This window comes from Leptonychotes weddellii, chromosome 6, assembly GCF_054177405.1.
Source record: "Leptonychotes weddellii isolate Sample4059 chromosome 6, ASM5417740v2, whole genome shotgun sequence".
Classification (NCBI taxonomy): domain Eukaryota; kingdom Metazoa; phylum Chordata; class Mammalia; order Carnivora; family Phocidae; genus Leptonychotes; species Leptonychotes weddellii.
The window spans coordinates 6,811,901-6,829,014 of record NC_138374.1 but is presented as its reverse complement, the minus strand read 5'-3'; the positions used below and the strand labels follow the sequence as shown (position 1 = coordinate 6,829,014).

At 57.1% G+C, this 17,114-nt stretch overlaps 1 protein-coding gene and 1 long non-coding RNA gene across 2 annotated transcripts in view; one reads left to right on the top strand and one right to left on the bottom strand.

Annotated features, from left to right (window-relative positions):
• Positions 1-17,114, bottom strand: part of FAM53B (family with sequence similarity 53 member B) — a 72,470-nt gene that overhangs the window by 7,315 nt on the left and 48,041 nt on the right. The gene's annotated exons all lie outside the window — the stretch shown is intronic.
• LOC145722113 (uncharacterized) lies at positions 9,190-11,945 on the top strand. Its single transcript, XR_014146141.1, has 2 exons — positions 9,190-9,457; positions 10,452-11,945. It is a non-coding gene; the product is annotated as an uncharacterized LOC145722113 (long non-coding RNA).

Genomic DNA, 17,114 nt, shown 5'->3' with positions numbered 1-17,114 from the left:
CAGGGTCCTGCCTAGCGTCTCCTGGCAGCTCACCCTCCCCAGAAGCCCGGCTCCCGCAGAACGCTGCTCGGGCCTGCTGGAGGCCCGGAAGCCTGCGTGCCCTCAGAAATGTCTGGGGAAAGCTGCTAACGAGTTCAAAGCACCACGTGAACACATCATTCCATGGTGAAATGATTGCTCCAGGACAAACAGTCCCCCACCCCAAACTCTGCTCTCCTGAGGCCCAGCCCTGGCCCAGGGATGGACCACCCACTTGGGCACAGGCCCGCTCAGGTAACCAAGATCAGAAGGAGCCATCGTGGCCTCAAGCTAGTGGCTGAAAACACTGTTCAGCACCCCAGTCCTAGAATCTGGGGTGACTTCCAAAAGGAGCCCCTAAATGTCAAGATGTTCCCATCAGACCCGCCAGACCTCAGCTCTAGCCAGCACATTCCAGCCCACCCCAACTGTACCCCCGGGCTTTCCCAGTCAGGAGCAACAAGCCCCCCTTCCACATTCCTACATCCTCCTGGGTGGGAGGCCCTGGGGACAGAGACAAAGGTCCTCACCTTCCGCAGTGCACCCCCAGTGGAAGTCTGTGTGGTCCTCCTTGAGGACGGAGGCCCATCAGACCCTGAGCAGCGACAGCACCTCAAGAGCCAGGCCCAGCTCCCTTCTCTATGCCCAGTCTCCCCCACCCACACTGTGAAGGGTCCAGGAAGGTCACAGTCCCTCCAGATGGAGGCACCTGTGCCTGGGGCTGCAAGCTAAAAAAATACCCCCCTCCCCCGGAAACTCAAGTTAACTCAATAGACACTCAGCCCCATCTTGCTGCATGTGCCAACTTGGGCCCACAAGCTCCTGCCCTCCTCTAGTGTTATTGCTCTAATGTCAGCCTGGAGAAGCACAAGGAAGGGAATCCAGAATCATCTACTAGCTGAATTGCACCACAGGCTTAATCAATGAAGACAAAGAGCATAAAGCTGGGGGCAGGGAAACAACAGACTTCCCCCGAGAAGAGTTCGGGGATGCCAGAGTCCCCCTGGAGGAAGGGGTGGAGGCAGCCCACAGACAAGGACAAGGGTCCCCTTTCTCCTGACTGTCCTACCCTAAAGGGGGCAGGCTGTTCTCCTCGTTCCCGTCTCCCTGGGCACCTGCCCCCCCACCCCCATGCCCTGAACCTAGCACGCGTGGTGGAGCAGCTCGGGAGGGAGCTTCTGGAGTTGGAGGAACTGGGCCCACGTCTGACTCCTCCACTGCTGACTTTCCAGAACAGCAATGCAGGTCCTGGCCAGAGGCGGACTGCTGAGTCCCGCAGGAGCCCGGCAGCCGGGAGCCAGCCACCTGCTGTTTGCTGGGGAGCTGTGGTTGCTGGGGCCCCTCTCCTTGGACGTTCTGCGTCCTGAGCGTGGTGCCTCCACAGAGCTGCCCTTAGCATCGAACTGAGACAAGACACGCCCCCCAACCCCCAAGGCACACCCCTTCCCAGACAAGAGCTGTGGCAGAGCCCTCCACTCCGGCTTTGGCCGCTGGTCTTCTAGACAAGCACACTTGGCTTTTCCTCCATTGAAGGCTGTCCCCCCTCTTTTCAATCCAACTTTACAAATCTCTTCATGTTACACATTTTGAGGGAGCTACCTCCAGTATAAAGTTGGGCATAAAGAAGCCCAACTCAACAAGTGAGGACGGTCAGACCTGGTACCGTCCTGGCCTGAGCTGCCTGGAGCCTTGCAGCTGCTCTGCTGGAAGTTGCTGGGCCCAGGGCTCTGGCCAGGCAGAGGCATTTCCTCCCCAAACACTGTGACGAGAACAGAACTCTCCAAGTATCAAGAGAACACCAGGCCACGAGAATGGCTAGCGGCCTGGAAATTTTCTAAGTCTCATTTATGCTGGAAGTTGGCACAGAAACAACCAAGAAGAGAAAACATGAGGTTTCCTGGGGTGGGTCTTATTTTTTGTTGTTGGTTTTTTTTTTAGTATCTCAGAGAAGAGAGAAAGGTCCCAGCACACGCTGGGCCGAACGTGAATCCCTCTCTGGCAAATGTGAATTTTGCGTGAAGGCCAGCTCTCTCAGAGGAAGCCCCTGGGGCCCGAGGAGTCAGGTGCGGGGGCTGCTTCTCCCAAGGCTGCCCTGGATCAGCGCTGTGGGGGGTTGTGGTGACAAGCCGGGGCTGGAGATGGCGGCCGCCAGGGGACTCGGCCCTGTACAGGCTGGCCCCCCGCTCTGGGCACCTCGTCACCATGCCCCTGCTACAGCCCAGCCCCACTTCCTGCATGGGGCGGGTCAGCTGTTCGCCCAGGCCTGTGTCAACCCAGCCCATTTCTGTGAAATGCTTACCTTTGGACTCCACAAGAGGCAGCCTTTTTGAGCCTGGACTGTTTCTCCACCCACAGGAACAAGGGAAACCCAGATAGGCCCTGAAAAGGGGAGCCTCTGGGGCCCAGTGAGCCCTGCTGATTTGGCACTGGCTACCTGGGGCTCTCCTCCAGATCACAGGTTCTAGAATCAAACAGCCCAGAGGGCCAGGGACTATCTTTGGGGCATAATGATGGCCCTGGGCAGTTACTAGGATGTCCCTGGCTTCCTGGGCCACCGCTTCCTCAACTTACTTCTGCGGAGTCCACACGTTTGCTGAGCACCTCTCTACCTGACCGTCCAAAACCCAGCTTTACATCGCCCCCTCTGAAAGCCATCCGCGAGCCTGTGTGCACCGTGCCTAGCCCTGAGCAAGTCCTGACCCTCCACCCCACTGCCTGGCCCGGGCACCGGCTCACAGTAGGTGCTCAGGGCAGCCTTGGGGGATGAGAAGGAAGGACCCACCTGGTTCGCCCCACTGGCTTGGCTGGTGTGCCTGTGCAGCCCGGAGGTCCCCAGGGTACAGTGGGCAAGAACAGGCCTTGGTGGCCAGAGCCCGGCAAGCCCTCTGAATGGTGCCTCTCCGCTCCACCAGGCCACACTGTGACAGACATGGTTTCTGCACCGGGCCCCCAGGGGGGCAGATGGCCTGCCTGGACACAGAAGGTGTGGAAGCCAATGCGAAAGGGCCTTCCAGCACTCAGGCAATCAGAAAACAAACATTCTGTTTCTGCGGCGTGCATCCCAGCCAGCACACACTCAGGACAGGACTTGTGAAACCACCTCGCTCTCGGGTTGGGGTAAGGAGAATTCCTTGCCTAACAAAAGTCCAGGGACCTTTCCAAAGCACACAAGGGCTCTGGCAGGGGGCCAAGGTTTAACAGGCTGCTGGGATGCATGAGGTGTTGGGGGACGGCTTCTATAGCAGCAGGATTGGGGGGCATGGAAGGGGGGACCTCAGAGGGCATGGTGGGCATGGTTTCTGTCCAGCTGCCTGGAGCTGGGTCACATTGGGGCACAGGGAGCCAGGACTACAGAATATCGGGGCCCTTGCAACTCCGTGTCTCTGTTCCAAATAGCGGCTTCCGGAGAAAGAGGATCCTTTTTGGAAAAATGAGTAAATTGTCAACCAGTTTAACAACTGTATTTTGCAGACTGGCAGACTGAGGTCAAGACCAGGGATGAGACTTGCCCCCATTTGCACGGCTAGTTGATGTGCAACCAGACCTCTGACTTCCAGGCTGTGCTCAGGAGAACATCTGATCCTCAGGCAGGACGGTGACCCAGAAAGGGCTAGACAAGCCCGGGCTGGAATCCCAGCTCCCGTGTGCCCTCTGTGGGACCTTGGCAAATCATTAAACTTCTGAGTCTCAGTTTCTCATTTGTACCAGGAGGCTAAGAAGAGCCCCAAAGTCATAGCATTGTTTGGAGAACTGACTGCAATGAGAGCACCAAGGAGGCCAACTAAGGTGCTTGGCAAACCTGAGCTCCTCCCGCCTCCCCCCTTCACCCCCCGCCACACTGTGCTCAGGCCCAGCGGGTGTGCCCAGGGCACTCTGGGGACACAGCACTGCACAGCGAAGGCGTCAGGGCCCTCAGCTTTTGGAACAGAATCTATACTACGGGTGGTCAAATCCAACTGCCCTTTTTTTTAAAAAAATTTTTATTTATTTGAGGGAAAGAGAGAGTGTGAGAGAGAGCACGAGAGCAGGGTGGGGGCAGAAGGAGAAGCAGACTCCCCATGGAGCAGGGAGCCTGATGCAGAACTTGATCCCAGGACTCTGGGATCATGACCTGAGCTGAAGGCAGACGCTTCACCAACTGAGCCACCCAGGCGCCCCCCAACTGCCCTTTTTAATCCAAACCTGCTTTCAGGAGCAAGAAGACACGGCAGTGACACAAAAGGTAAAATCTCTAGGAACAGAAACAGAAAAACTGGTAAAAATCATATGAAGAAAACCATCAAGAACATAAACGCAGGCTTGGACAAAACAGAATAACACAGTGTGTTGCAGACGGGAAGACTCAACCTCAAAAATTCTGTAAATTCTCCCCAAGTGAATTCCTAAGCTGAATACAATCCCAATCTAAAATATCAACGGCACCCCCCCCACCATCTTCAAACAAAGTGATTCTCAAGTTTTTAATGGGAAACAACAGGAGAGATTAATCAGGAAAACTGTATGGAACAGTGAGGAGTCTCTACCAGATGCCAAGACATACAAGAAAGCCTTAATAACGAAGAGTACCCTACCACGTGAGGACACAGAGACTAAGAGACCCAGCTCAGTACACCGTGCAGGTGGAATCTCAAAGCACAGAGCAAAAGATGGAATTTTCGTCGCTGGTGCTGAGATAAATGGGGGGCCATTAACAAAGAAAAAAGAAAAGTGGGCTCCACACTCATGCCATATACACGATGAAGTCCATCCACACGGACCAAAGATTGCAATATGAGCCCTAGAAACATGGGAGAATCCCTTTATAATCTTGGGATAAAGGGGCCTCTCTAAAACTCAACATCTAGACCCATAAAATAGTAAATTTGATAAAAACACACACAGGTCAAAAAAATGCCACAAGCACTGGAGGGAACGTAAAATTGTACAGTCACTTTGGAAAACAGTCTGGCAGTTTCTCAAAATGTGAAACACAGGTTACCACGCAACCCAGCAATTCCACCCCTAGGCACACACCCAAGAGAAACAAAGACATGTCCACACAGAAACGTGTGCACGGGGGTTCACAGTGACTTCGGTCATCTTGTCCCCAAAGTGGAAACACCTGCACTGTCCACCAACCAGTGAACACATCAGTAAGACACAGTCTGTATGGACGACGGAATACTATCCAGTCACAGAAGGGAGAAGCCCTGACACCTGCTGCCACAGAAGGGACCTTGGAAACACCAGGCTGAGTGAAGAAGCCACGCAGAAGACCACGTGCCGCATGAAAGTCCAGAACGGGCGACTTTCGGTCCAGAGTGTCAAATACAGGTTGCCCAAGGCTGGGGGCGGCTGAGGGTGATGGGAACTGACTGGGGGATACGGGGCTTCTTTTGGGGGTGATGAAGTGTTTTAAGATGGGTTGCAGTGACCCACTGGCACACTGATGGGAATACAGAAATTCAGGAATATATCAAAACCACTAAACTTGTACACTTCAATTTTTTTTAAGATTTTATTTTTAATTTATTTTTTAAACACATTTTTAATCTCTACACCCAACATGGGGCTCTAACTCACACCCCTGAGATCAAGAGTCACACGCCAGATGCCCCTGAACTTGTACACTTTAAATGAGTGAAGTGTACAGCATGTGAATTGTATCTCAATAAAGCTGCTAAAGAATGGCAAAAGCAAAGTCAAAGACAAACAAATCAGAGATCAAGATCTGTAACTCATATCACAGGCAAAAACTAATCTCCCTAATACACCATTAAGAAGAAAAAGACCAATAACTCAACTTTTTTAGAAGGACGAATGAACACAGCTCAGGACATCCGAACAGCTTTCGAAAAGATGAAGAACAGAGGCTCGACTGCTAACAGAAAGGCGAACTGACACAGAGAGACCATATGTCACCCATCCACTTGGCAAAACCCGAGTGTGACCAGTGTGTGTCGGTGGGGACACGGGCCACCTGCAGAACCCATGAGGGTGGGCGGCTCCTACAACGTCACCTGGGCCACAACCTCAAGGCGACACACACATGCAACCTGTGGCCCAGCAGCCCTCCTAGTGGAGTGCATCCCCCAGAGGATCCACCTGCCGTGTCTGAAAGGACGCAGGAGCCCTGCAGCTCACCGCTGAACACGCCTGCACAGACTTGGGGGCCTGGCAGGGGGGCCTGGGAAAGACAGGCCACATCCACAGGACAGAACACCTTGCAGCTCGTTTCTGACATGGAAACACCTCCAGGGTCTGTCATTTAAGAGAGTAAAGTGCAGAAAAGTAGATATAGCAGTTATCTTTTGTATAAGAGAGGAGAATAAAATAAGAAAATTCTTATTTGCTTCTATTTACACAAAGGAGTTCTAGAAGGATCACAAGAAACAAAGTAGCAGTTAACCTGAAGGCAAGACTTTCCACTATTATTTTAATTTTTGAACACGTGAAAGTACTATCAAAAATTACAGTATGTATGCGTGTGCGTGTGTGTTTATTTTAAGAGGAGGATACACACTAAGTTAGAAATTAAGAGAAGGATGATCCACAGGCCAAAATCTTATTCAAGTGGTCACTTCCCTTTTCAAAAAAAGGAGGTCCCCCCCATCTCTCTATTAAATCATTCTGATGTTTCTCCACCAAATTTCTTTTTGACTTTCCTTCTTTCCTTATTGGCAGGAACGAGGCTGGTACATTTTTGAAAATTGCACTTTGCACAACCGTGCAGGAAAAAAAAAAAAGCCCCTACCAGCCCTGAGTTCCTACACTTAATAATCACCAAATTAAATCTGAGGTTCATACAAGAACCGGATGTGAAAACATCAGGAAGTGCCAGCCCCGAACTGGCGAGCGCGCCACACGTGCCAGACATCTGCGTGTGGGCGGGCAGCGCGCGGGCGTGCTCACCAGGCTGGTGGGCGCTTTCACGGAACACCGCTGGGTGGGGGGGATCCCTGGAAAACATCTCACGGCCGCAGGGGTGCGCGTGGCTCCCTGCCCCCCCTCCCAGCAGAGGCTGGTCTGGGGCTTCCTGCTCCACGGGGGAGCGCGGCCAGGGTTGGTGGGCAACCCCAAGGTGGGGCTGGGGGCTGCTCTGCGCCCCAAACCCTGGCTCTCCTGGAACAAGGCCCGTCTCTCGGACGCCGCCAACCCCAAGCAGTTGGGCCTGTGTCAGCCACTAGAGCAGCTGCCCAGCCCTGCCCGCGGGGGGCGCTAGGAGGAGGCTGTGTGTTTGCCAGGAGGGGGTGGGGAGGAATGGCCCCTCGTGCCTGCGACAGCCCCGGCACCGAGTGAGGGGACCTGAGGACATTTGGGCCAGGCGTCCACCATCGTGGTGTGTGCGCTGGAGCCCCCCGTTTCCAGCTGCCATCATGTTTCTACATCTGGCAAAGAGAGGAGAAGCAGAGATGAAGTTCAAAGTGTCAAATTCAGCCATACTTCCTTCCGATTTGGTAGGGGGAGACCTCTTCTCCACCCCCACCCCCAGCCCCCACAATAAAATCTAAACCATGAGAAAGGTGAGCAAACATTGCAGGAACATGACTACCTGATTTATCCGCTCAAACAGGCCTCACATGGAAAACTGCAAAAGCGACGTCATCCAGAAGCTCCTCACGGGCTGCCCCTTTCAGGTGTCAAAGTGCTCCCCATCTTAGGATGAGCCTGGCTTCCCAGTAGGTACCCATGCCCCTCCCTGGTCACTCCCAGGAGCCAGCATCCTGACGGGTCACAGACCGCACTGGCTCTCCTCACACTCGGCACCTGTCTATGTCACCAGAGTGGGAGGGCAGGCTTGGGGAGCAGGGATGTGGTGGAGCCCCAAAGCAGGGGTGCCCTGCTCTGCCAAGCTACCTGAGAAGAGGCTCCAGAAGACGTGTACAAAGTGTCCAGCTCTGCTCACTTTTGCAGCACAAAGGTGGGCTCCCTCCCCAGACTCAGAGAGGCTCCTCACTGACTACATAGCTGGCCATGGCAGGTGACGTGGGTCCCCTCCCAGCTCTGTGACTTGGTCAAAGGCCAAGAGTCCAAGGGCGACGGCTCCCCGGGAAGGTGCTGCAGGTGGGAGAATGGTCCCCGGTAGGGGCAGCAGAAACGAAGTCTAGGTGCCACTCAGGAGGGCCTCGGGCCAACCCTGCCCGGCTCTGGGCCTCCATCTGCCCTCTGTTCTGGGAAGGGGTGGAAGGGGTGGTTCCCAAGGGTCGCCCTTGCTGGCTCTGGGCCTCACAGCCGGCTGCAGAAGGCAGGAGACAACAAACATACTCCAAGGGCAGTGTAACCCAAGATGCGTCTGATGGGGATGCAGGCACCTGGCTTCTGGCTCCAGCCCGCCACACACCAGGTGTGTCCTGGGAAAGTCCTGCCGGCTCCAGGCCCATCTGCGCAATGAGAAAGTCGTCCTGCCTGGGCCCGGGGTGTCCCCGCCCTGCCCTGAGAAGCCGCTGCGCCCAACCAGCTTTGACGCAACTTGAGGCCTGGCACCAAATCCAAATCAGAACTGTTCCTCTGCCCCAGTGGCCCCAAATGGCCACCCTGAGGCCAGATCCCGTTCCAAGCTCCAGGCCTGGTGGGTCCCATGAATGTCCTCACGGGCCTCTCAGCTCATTATGGCTCAAACCTGACCCAGCACTTTCCTCCGTGAGCCTTCACGAAGAGCAAACACCTCACGCCAGGGCCAAAGGCCCAGTTTTCGGCTCCTGACAGCTCCATTCCTGCCTCGCCTGCGGCCCCCCTGCCCACTCAGCTCCCTCTGGAAATACCCTCCCTCAGCCAGGATCACCCCTTTCCCAAACCTCTCTCTCCCCTTGTAGCCCAGCTACAACTGTCCCCGGCCCCCCGTGCGCGCCATCCTGGAGCCCCCACACCCACACCCGTGGGCGCTCTGGTGGGCTCTGGAGGGCCCAGGCAGGCAGCAGGCCCTCCGCTCATGCACCCTTGATGCCTGGAGGAGTGGGGTCGGCTACTGGGTACAAGGCTCAAGTGGTGACCCAGCTGGGGCGGAACCTGCCGCCAGGACAGGGTCTCCTCCGGCTCCTTATGCAACTTGTTTCCCTTTCCCCATCTGTGAAATGGGGAAATAAAACCGCTCTCGTGGGGCTGTGACGGCGATGAAACGAGATCACACGCAGGGCCGAGTCAGCAGGGTTGTGACACCACGTCGCGGTGCCCAGCTGTGCCAGGATGGAGGCGCAGGGGCCCGAGCTGCGGCCCCAGGAGGAAGCGGCGGCGGGACTCACGGTGAGAGCTGAATCGCAGGCACGCCAGGCGAAGGGGCGGTGCGGGCCCGCGCTGGCCACCAGAGCCCCGTGGGGGCGAGGAGCGGCAGCGGCCCAGCATGTCCCGGCTTGCCCGAGCACGGCAGGTGGCCATGGACACGCCTGCTGGCACCGGGTGCGGCAGGACATTCCCGGGCACATTCCGCTTCTCTGGGCCGGCTCTCCCCACCCACGGAGCCAAGGTGAGCAGCAGGGATGCTGCGCGTGGGGTCCTGGTGCTGAGCCCCAGAGGCCCCATGAGAGGAATGCCTCACCCGAGGGCTTCATCTCAGCACTGGCTTCGCTTTGGGGTGGGGATGGGGGGCTCACCCTGGTCTCTTGCCCACCAGGTGCCCTTCCCGGTTCCATCTCTCCAACCAGATCCAAAGCTGCAGCAAGGCAGGGCTTGCATCCCAGAGCAGCTGGACCAGTGGACCTGGCTCAGAGCCCCAGCTCTGCCCAGCGCCCCATGGGTCACCTGAGCAGGTCCCATCCCCTCTCACAGCAGCTCCTCTGAGCTGCAGGGAGGGGCGACCGGAGACCACCGTGGGAGCCAGAGGGTGCACAGATCTGGGAGGCCGCGCTGTGCTTACTGGACTTCTATACGCCTGTGGCCGCCAGCCCAAGGCACTCCTCAGTCTCTGCTGACCAGGCACCCCTAGTGCAGGGGCTCCTGGGCTAAAGGATGGGGCACCATGGGAGGGGGTCCTGGGTTCTCCAGAACCAGGCCAAACCCAGCCAGCAGGAAATCCAGAGTCCAGGCCAGGAGCAGGAATCCGGGAGACATTTCCTTAAAGGGCACTAGAGGTGCCGGGAGGTCCGCGAGAGGCTGTCAAGGAGCCCCATCTTCAGTAGAAAGTGTGTGGCCCTGAGCACACAACCAAACAGACAGCAGCGTCTGCGTTCTCTAGCTTAGCGATTCTGGACGAGTCATTTCCACTCTTAGAGCCAGGATGGGAATCACGACACCGACCTCGTGTGGAAGGGAGCGTGCAGATGGCCCAGTCAAGGCATCCGAGCACCGACAGAATGTGGTTCCCACTTGGGAGGCCTGACCACAGGCTCCGGAAGGGCTGGCCAGGGCGGGTCTCCTTTCCTTTGACTTTCTCAGGGACACACCTCAACATAACTGTTAATTTCCTGATAGGCTTATTTTTTCCCTTTCTATTTTTTCTCCTCTGTTCGTTACTGTTTAAGTGTTTGGCAGGATGTGCAAACACAGCACCCGCATCTCAAGGGGCACCCAGAAGGCCCAAGAGGCCCACGCGGTCTGAGCTAATATACCTGAGGGGATGCCCAGGGCCGGCACCTCGTCCCAAGGGACGGGCTCTACCATCAGCCCTGTGTACATGTGGATAGCCCAAGGCTGACTCAGCAAACTCCCACCGAAGGGGCAGCGGCAGGGCCAGGCTCAACCCGGCTCTGTCTGTTCAAGGCCTGTGCCCTTACCCAACACGCTACAGAAATTCAGAACAGAAACCCAACCTAATTTCTACCCAGCTAGAGCCACCAGCCATCCTCACCTGCTACTTGAAAACAATTCCAACAGCCAAAGGCTCCTGGGACAACGAGGGCTCCAAGAGGGCCCCCCGGGGAATGTGCAGGGCTGGCTTCTGCCCTCAAGCACTCCGAAGTCCAGACATTTCTTCACGGATAGGAAACTGACTCACGAGGTTGAGCTATCGTCAATTCCCCCCGTCGTCCCCTGGACTCTTGTCTTGCTCGGGAACAAAGTCAGCATTTCTGGGGGGTCGTTCTCATGTGCTAGCAGCTGTGGGGCCTCTGATGACAGGGCTAACGTTTACTAAGCATTTACGGCGAGCTTCTTCACAGGGACCGACCTGCTGAACCCTCTCACAACCACCCCAGGAGGGGGGCAGTGCGCCACTGTCATGAGAGCGTCAGGAAGGTGCCAAGGCCCCACAGGGAGTGAGTCGGCAGTCGGCCTGCAGGGCCGAGGGCCCAAGTGCGGGAAGGAGGGAGAGAGGGGAAGGACAGGGCCTCCCTGATCCAGGCCGCCGGCAAGGCCGCAGCCAGGCAAGAGGCCGGCGGGGGGTGCGCCCAGGCTGACCCCATGCGGGGCCAGATGGGAGGAAAGGGCAAAGGCCGTGAGTATATTACTTTCCTCTGGAGCCCACCCCCAGGTGATGAATGATGTGTCAGGGCGAAAGGCTGAAAGCGCCAAGGAGGAGGCAAACCAGCAAGACAAGACAAAAGAAACCAGCAGGGCCCCGTTACAACACCCTCGATGTGCACAGAATCCCAGGCGTCTTCCCGAGGGCTCCAGGTTGGCCCTTGCTCCCTTCTTTCCCTTAGATGTAAATGCATACATATGCATGTGTGTGTGCACATCCCTTGCTCTCTCTCTCTCTCTCTCTCTCTCTCACACACACACACACACACACACACAGCTCCGCCATCTTGTAATCGCTTCAAGATGCTGTGGCTCCCACAGTGACTGATGATGACACGGTCAATTTGACTCTGACCCCCCAGTGGCCCTCCTGGGCCAGAAGGGTGAGGTGAGCTGTAGTGGGGCAGGGGAGGTGCCCACCAGCCGGAGACCAGCTTCCAGGCCTGGGGCCCCAGCCTCTGGCCTCATGCCAACACTGGCTGAGTCCAAGTCAGGAAATGAGCCTACTTCTCTCTTGCAAAAATAAAAGTGTGTAACAATTTGGAAAAAGCACAGAACCCAGGGGGAAGTCCCTCACTGTCCATCTGCAAGTGGCTGTGTGTCACCGGGGGAGGCCTGCGCTCACCTGGAACAGGGCGCCCAGGGCCACAGGGGCCTCGAAGGATAAGGGTCTCAAATCCCTGCGGGAGCGGCCACCACAGCCTCGGACAAGAGCAGACCGAGGCTGACCCACTCCCAAGAGAGGTCCCTGCCCCTTGGCCCCTTTCTACCCTCTGTCTTCCAAGCAGAGAGGTAGGTGGATCCTAAGGAAAACAGCGGCTGACACACATGCTCCCTTGAACTGGGCATCTACTAAGTACAGGCTGCAGAGACTCAGTGCCCATGGCCTCACTTGTCCCCCTCGGCCCCCCAGAGGCTGAGGAGCCTGTCAGGTCAGCGAGCGAGAGTGGCCCTTCTCCATTTGAATAAAATGGCGTATGCACACAGCACCCTGAGAACCTCACGGGAGAGTGAGTCCTGGGGGCCCTAACCGGCAGGTCACTGCAGCTGCAGCCGGTGGTTGTGCTGGTGGGCTCAGGGCACCGGGCAGTCATTATTCTTACCCCTCTCAAGGACACCCGACTGTGCCGAGGCTTATCAGCAATCTGCCCAGCAAGCAGGTCAGGGATCCTAACGAGGCTGGGGCCCCAGACAAGAGGGGGTGAAAGCTGAGCCAGGCACATAGACAAACCCCCCACGGTGACGGACCTTCCCCTCTCATCGAAACCTCTCCTGGAGGCTGTGGCCAGAGCAGGCAAGCTCCAAGGTCAGGCCAGAGGGGCCAGAGTGATTTTGCTGTGATAGACGGCCCCAGATGCCACTTCTCAAGCCCGGCACCTCCCCTCCATAGGAGGACCAGCCTTAGGTGGGGATTGGGGGGGTGGGCCCCGCCCTGGTAGCCCGAGAGACAGCTGGTGCTCAGGCTGGCTTGCAGGCATCCTGCTCAGCCACAAGCGGCCAGGCTGACGTCCTGCCAGCAATGTCCCCAAGTGAACAAGGAACCTGAGATCCTGTGGGTCAGTACCCGACCCGGACACTTGTACCCTCACAGTTTATGTTCGCAGAAACACAAGAGCGACTCCTAAAAGGGTGGCCTTTTCTCTCTTTTGCCCTTAAAACTGGTTCTCACTGCAAAACTAAGTATGAACCAAGAGGTCTCCGCCAGTCCTGCTGGCAGGGTGGGGGTGAGTCCAGGATAGACCCCTTTAAATTGCAGCATAAAGCTCTCTGGCGGCCGGGCTGAACTGCCTTTCTACTTCCCGCTTTCTCTCGCGCTCCCTCCCTCTTTAATCTTGCCATTGTCCCCTCCAAGAGAGACCTCATAGTGTTCCCATGAAAGCAAGAAAAATGGACACTCCGGAAGGTATTGTGGGACCTGCCCGGGCAGAATCGCTCACATGCCTTTTTTCTCACTATTAGCTTGGGATGATCTTAGAGAAAGAAAAAGAGAGAGGGAGACAGACACGCACACAAAAAACACAAACAAAAAAGTCCCGTCCTCGATGGCTGGTGAGAAATAAAGCCGCTCTCTGTCTCTTGAGAGGAACATCAATTGTCGGAGCACCCAGGTTAGTGGAGAAGCACAGAATCAAGCGTCCCCGGCTGAAAACAAGAAAGCAACTTCCAATTGATTGGGGGAAAGAAATTAATTGCAGCTTTAGAAAAACCTTTTCTCTTCGGCAGGGCCTTGGGCCCATTGAAGCCCAGGCCGCTCGGCAGGGCTCTTAGCGGTTACCACCATTCACCACACGCAGGTGGCTGATACATTTCCCAGGGCTCATCGGTGTGGGGACTGCGCTGTGCCTTTCAGCGAGGGCTGCCGGGATCTATACAGGGCCACTTAAATCAGTCTGAAGCTGTGAAAGGCTCCGCCGCTCACAGCCCGGGCCCGGCTGCCCAAACAGAGCCCCAGGAGGGCCAGCAGGCGGGCGCAGGGCCGGGAGGACGGTGCCAATTAAAAACCCCAGCCTGTGGGCCATTCTCTCCCTCATTTTCATTCCTACAGCTACATTGTGTCCACTGGCAGCGGATTCCAAAAGCAGGGCGGCCCGCATTCACCTCCCAGGGCTTTAGAGTCACCATCCCCGAACTAGGCTAATTAAAAGCGTGGTCCCTCCCAGGCTGCTCCTGGGGAGGAGCGAGGGCAGAAGGCTCAGGAGACAAGGTGCGACTGTGAATGCTGGGCTCTTCCAGGGGCGACTGGCAGGCTGGGAGGAAGAGGTCCCTGGAAAGAGTGGGGCCCGTCTGGGCATCAGCCCCTTGGGTCTGTGGAACATTCTAGAGCTCCCTGCATCTTCCGAACCTCAGGAAGACAGGGCAAACGTGGTATGGGTGGGAGTGGGCCCTGCTGCAGGGCTGACACGCCTCTGGGCTACACCTACCACCCATGCCTGCTCCCAAGATGCCCAGGGGACAGCAAGCCAGGAAGCCGGGGGACGCTGACTGTTGAGATGGTCACGGTTGGGGGGAAGAAGGGACCCAGGCCTGGCACATTCTGTTTATCCAACGCCCGCTCTGGCCCCCACCCCCGGGCCTGTTTCAACTGGAAAGCAGCAATGATGCGTGCCCCCTTGCAGAACTGCTGGGCTAGTGCACACAGACAGCTACGCCCAGTGATAGCCAACACTGAGACCACTAACCACAGCACTCCAAGTGGCCACCACCTTCAGAAGTTCTGCCAGCAAACCAAGGAGCTCTGGCTCCATGAGAGCCAATCAGACCCCCCAGAAATGGACGGGGGGGGGGTCCTTGCTGCCATGCTGCCTCCCTTCCTGGCACCCTTTAGAATTCCAGGACAGCGCCTAGCCCAGCAATGGATGAAGATGGGGGCGGGGGGGGGGGGACTCTGTTCTTTTGGCAAAATGCGCGTTAATTCCAGCTGACCTGTGACGCACTTGGCAGGTCTTCTCCAAATTACCAGGGTATCTGAGCTGCATGAGGTCCTCCCCCAGGAATGTCTCAGAAGGTATTGTTCAAAGATTTCTGCCACAGAGGGAGGCCACAGGTGACCTCAGAGAGGCTGGGGATGTCGGCTTCCCAGATGGTGTTGGGAGGGGGCATCCAGGGAAATGAGCAAAGCCCGAGAGCTTGACTGGAGAGGGCAGGCGGATCCTGGGGGTGCCACTGGCAATGGAAATGGCAGAGGGACACAGAGGTGGGCAGCCAGAGCCTCCTCTGGTCGAGATACTGGGAGATGGAAGGGATGAGGTCTCAGGTCCCAGTACTATGGGGACCAGCACTGCTGGAACACCTGCCCCGAGGGGGTGAGGATGGCCCCTGCCACACCCAGAATCTGATGGGGCCTGCCTCTCCTATTCTCCCCTGAATGAGAGGAAAAGGAGCCAGGTGTATGTACGTCTGTCTGCAGGGCAGAAGCCAGGCCCTCAAGACAAAGACCCCAGCAGTGGTCACCTCCCTTGGGGCCAGCAGCAGCAGAACCGTGACCAGGCTCTGTCTCAGTGGGGGAGTCCCAGCGTGGCCCCATGGCCCTGCGAGGAGCTGGCTGAGCCCTCAGTGCAGGAAGGGGCAGCCCAGGGGCTCTGCCATCACGGTGCTCTGTGATCAAACCCTGCCCCTGCTCCTTCCTCCTCTTCCTCAAAAGAATACCTGGGACTATTGGTCCAGCTTCTTTTTGCTAAACTTTTAAAGTTGAAAATTAAGAGTCAGAACAAAAATAACACTGATCCGTACCGAGTGCTTCCTGGGGCCCTGCTGAGAGGTGAAGCCTTGGCCCCCGAAACACGCTCCGGGGCTGGGCCGAGCTGGTGGCAGCGCCCTCCCCTCCTCCAGACTCCCAGGAGGGGCCAGCTCTCAAGGCAGACAGGTGACGGTAAACCGAGTATGCCTTGTGCCAAGCAGTTGCTAAGATGGCTCCAAGATTCCTGAAGTCCTGATCAATGGGCAAGATGGTCCTCTGCTTTGGCAGTGGGACTCTCGCACTTTTCCGCACGAAAAACAGCGATGCACACTGCCGGCAGCTGCCTGGCAGAATGCCTACTTGCCTGCTCTCCCTGGAGGGGCTCAGGAAGAGTGGGCTGAGAAGCCATCAGCCAGTGTCACCATCCTTCCCGGCCCCTGGGGCCGTGGGCTCCGAGATGGAGAGAACAGATAATGTGGGGCCGACAAAGCTAACAGACCCAGCCCTGGGGCAGCGGGCCCCGTACCACCCGTGTCTTCAGGTAACAGGATGCCCCACTGCCCAGCTCCACCCACCCTGCATGGCGCTCGAGCTGAGTGGGGCCTGAGAAGGCACCTGTCCTTTGCCACTGCTAGTTCAGAAGGATCAGATTTCTTGTCTGAGGCCAGGCACGTAACAGGGCCCCAGAGACTGCAGCCACCAGGGAGGCCAAGATCTTTCACTCCAGTCTGTGGTTCTCTACCACACAACGTCCTCCCAGGGACTGTCGTGACTTGGGAGGGCATGGGGACTGTAGGCTTTGGGTGGGGAGAGGCAGGGATCCCACAGCACGGGACAGCCCCTCTCCGTCCAACAGAGAATCACCCAGCCCAAGACTGGATGGTGCCGATGGTGCCGAGGCTGAGAAACTCGGGTCTTCCTCTGGCAGCCTCACTCCCCGTGATGAGCGAGTGCAGCTTGCTTGCTCTCAGGCACTTGCCAGGTGCAACAAGAATGCTCCCACTGTGGCTTCAATGCAGACTCAACTTGCTCTGGCCCCTTAGGGGCCACCTTCCCTGGGCCTTTAGCGCCTGTAGGGAGAGGGAAGAGAAATGGGCAGCTCTGCAACGAAGCTAAAAGGAATCGGGAACGAACGGCACCGCTTCCCGACCAGCTGCCCCAAACCGGGGCGCTCCCACGGTCATGGCTCCACCTGCCATTTCCTCCCTCGGTCCTTTTGCTCCCAGTTCTGGGCCTCTGGGATGTCAGGCCAAGGGCAGAAGACCCAAGCTCAGGTTCACAGTGGCCACGATTCCGTGTCCTGCTCTCCCAGCACGAGTGGTAAAGGTCACTCTCTGTGGCTCTTCCCCAGCCCCCCTCATGTGAGCCCTTGTCCGAACAGTCCAACTGCAATACTGGGAGGAATCATAGGGTTACTTTAGAGGAGGCTAGAAGCAGGCACGACGGATGCCCAGGAATTCTGGGAGAACTGCCGGCATCTTTTTCCCCACTGCAGAAGTGCCTCGGGCAAGCCAAGGGTCAGCTTGACCGCATGGTCACCACTCTTTCC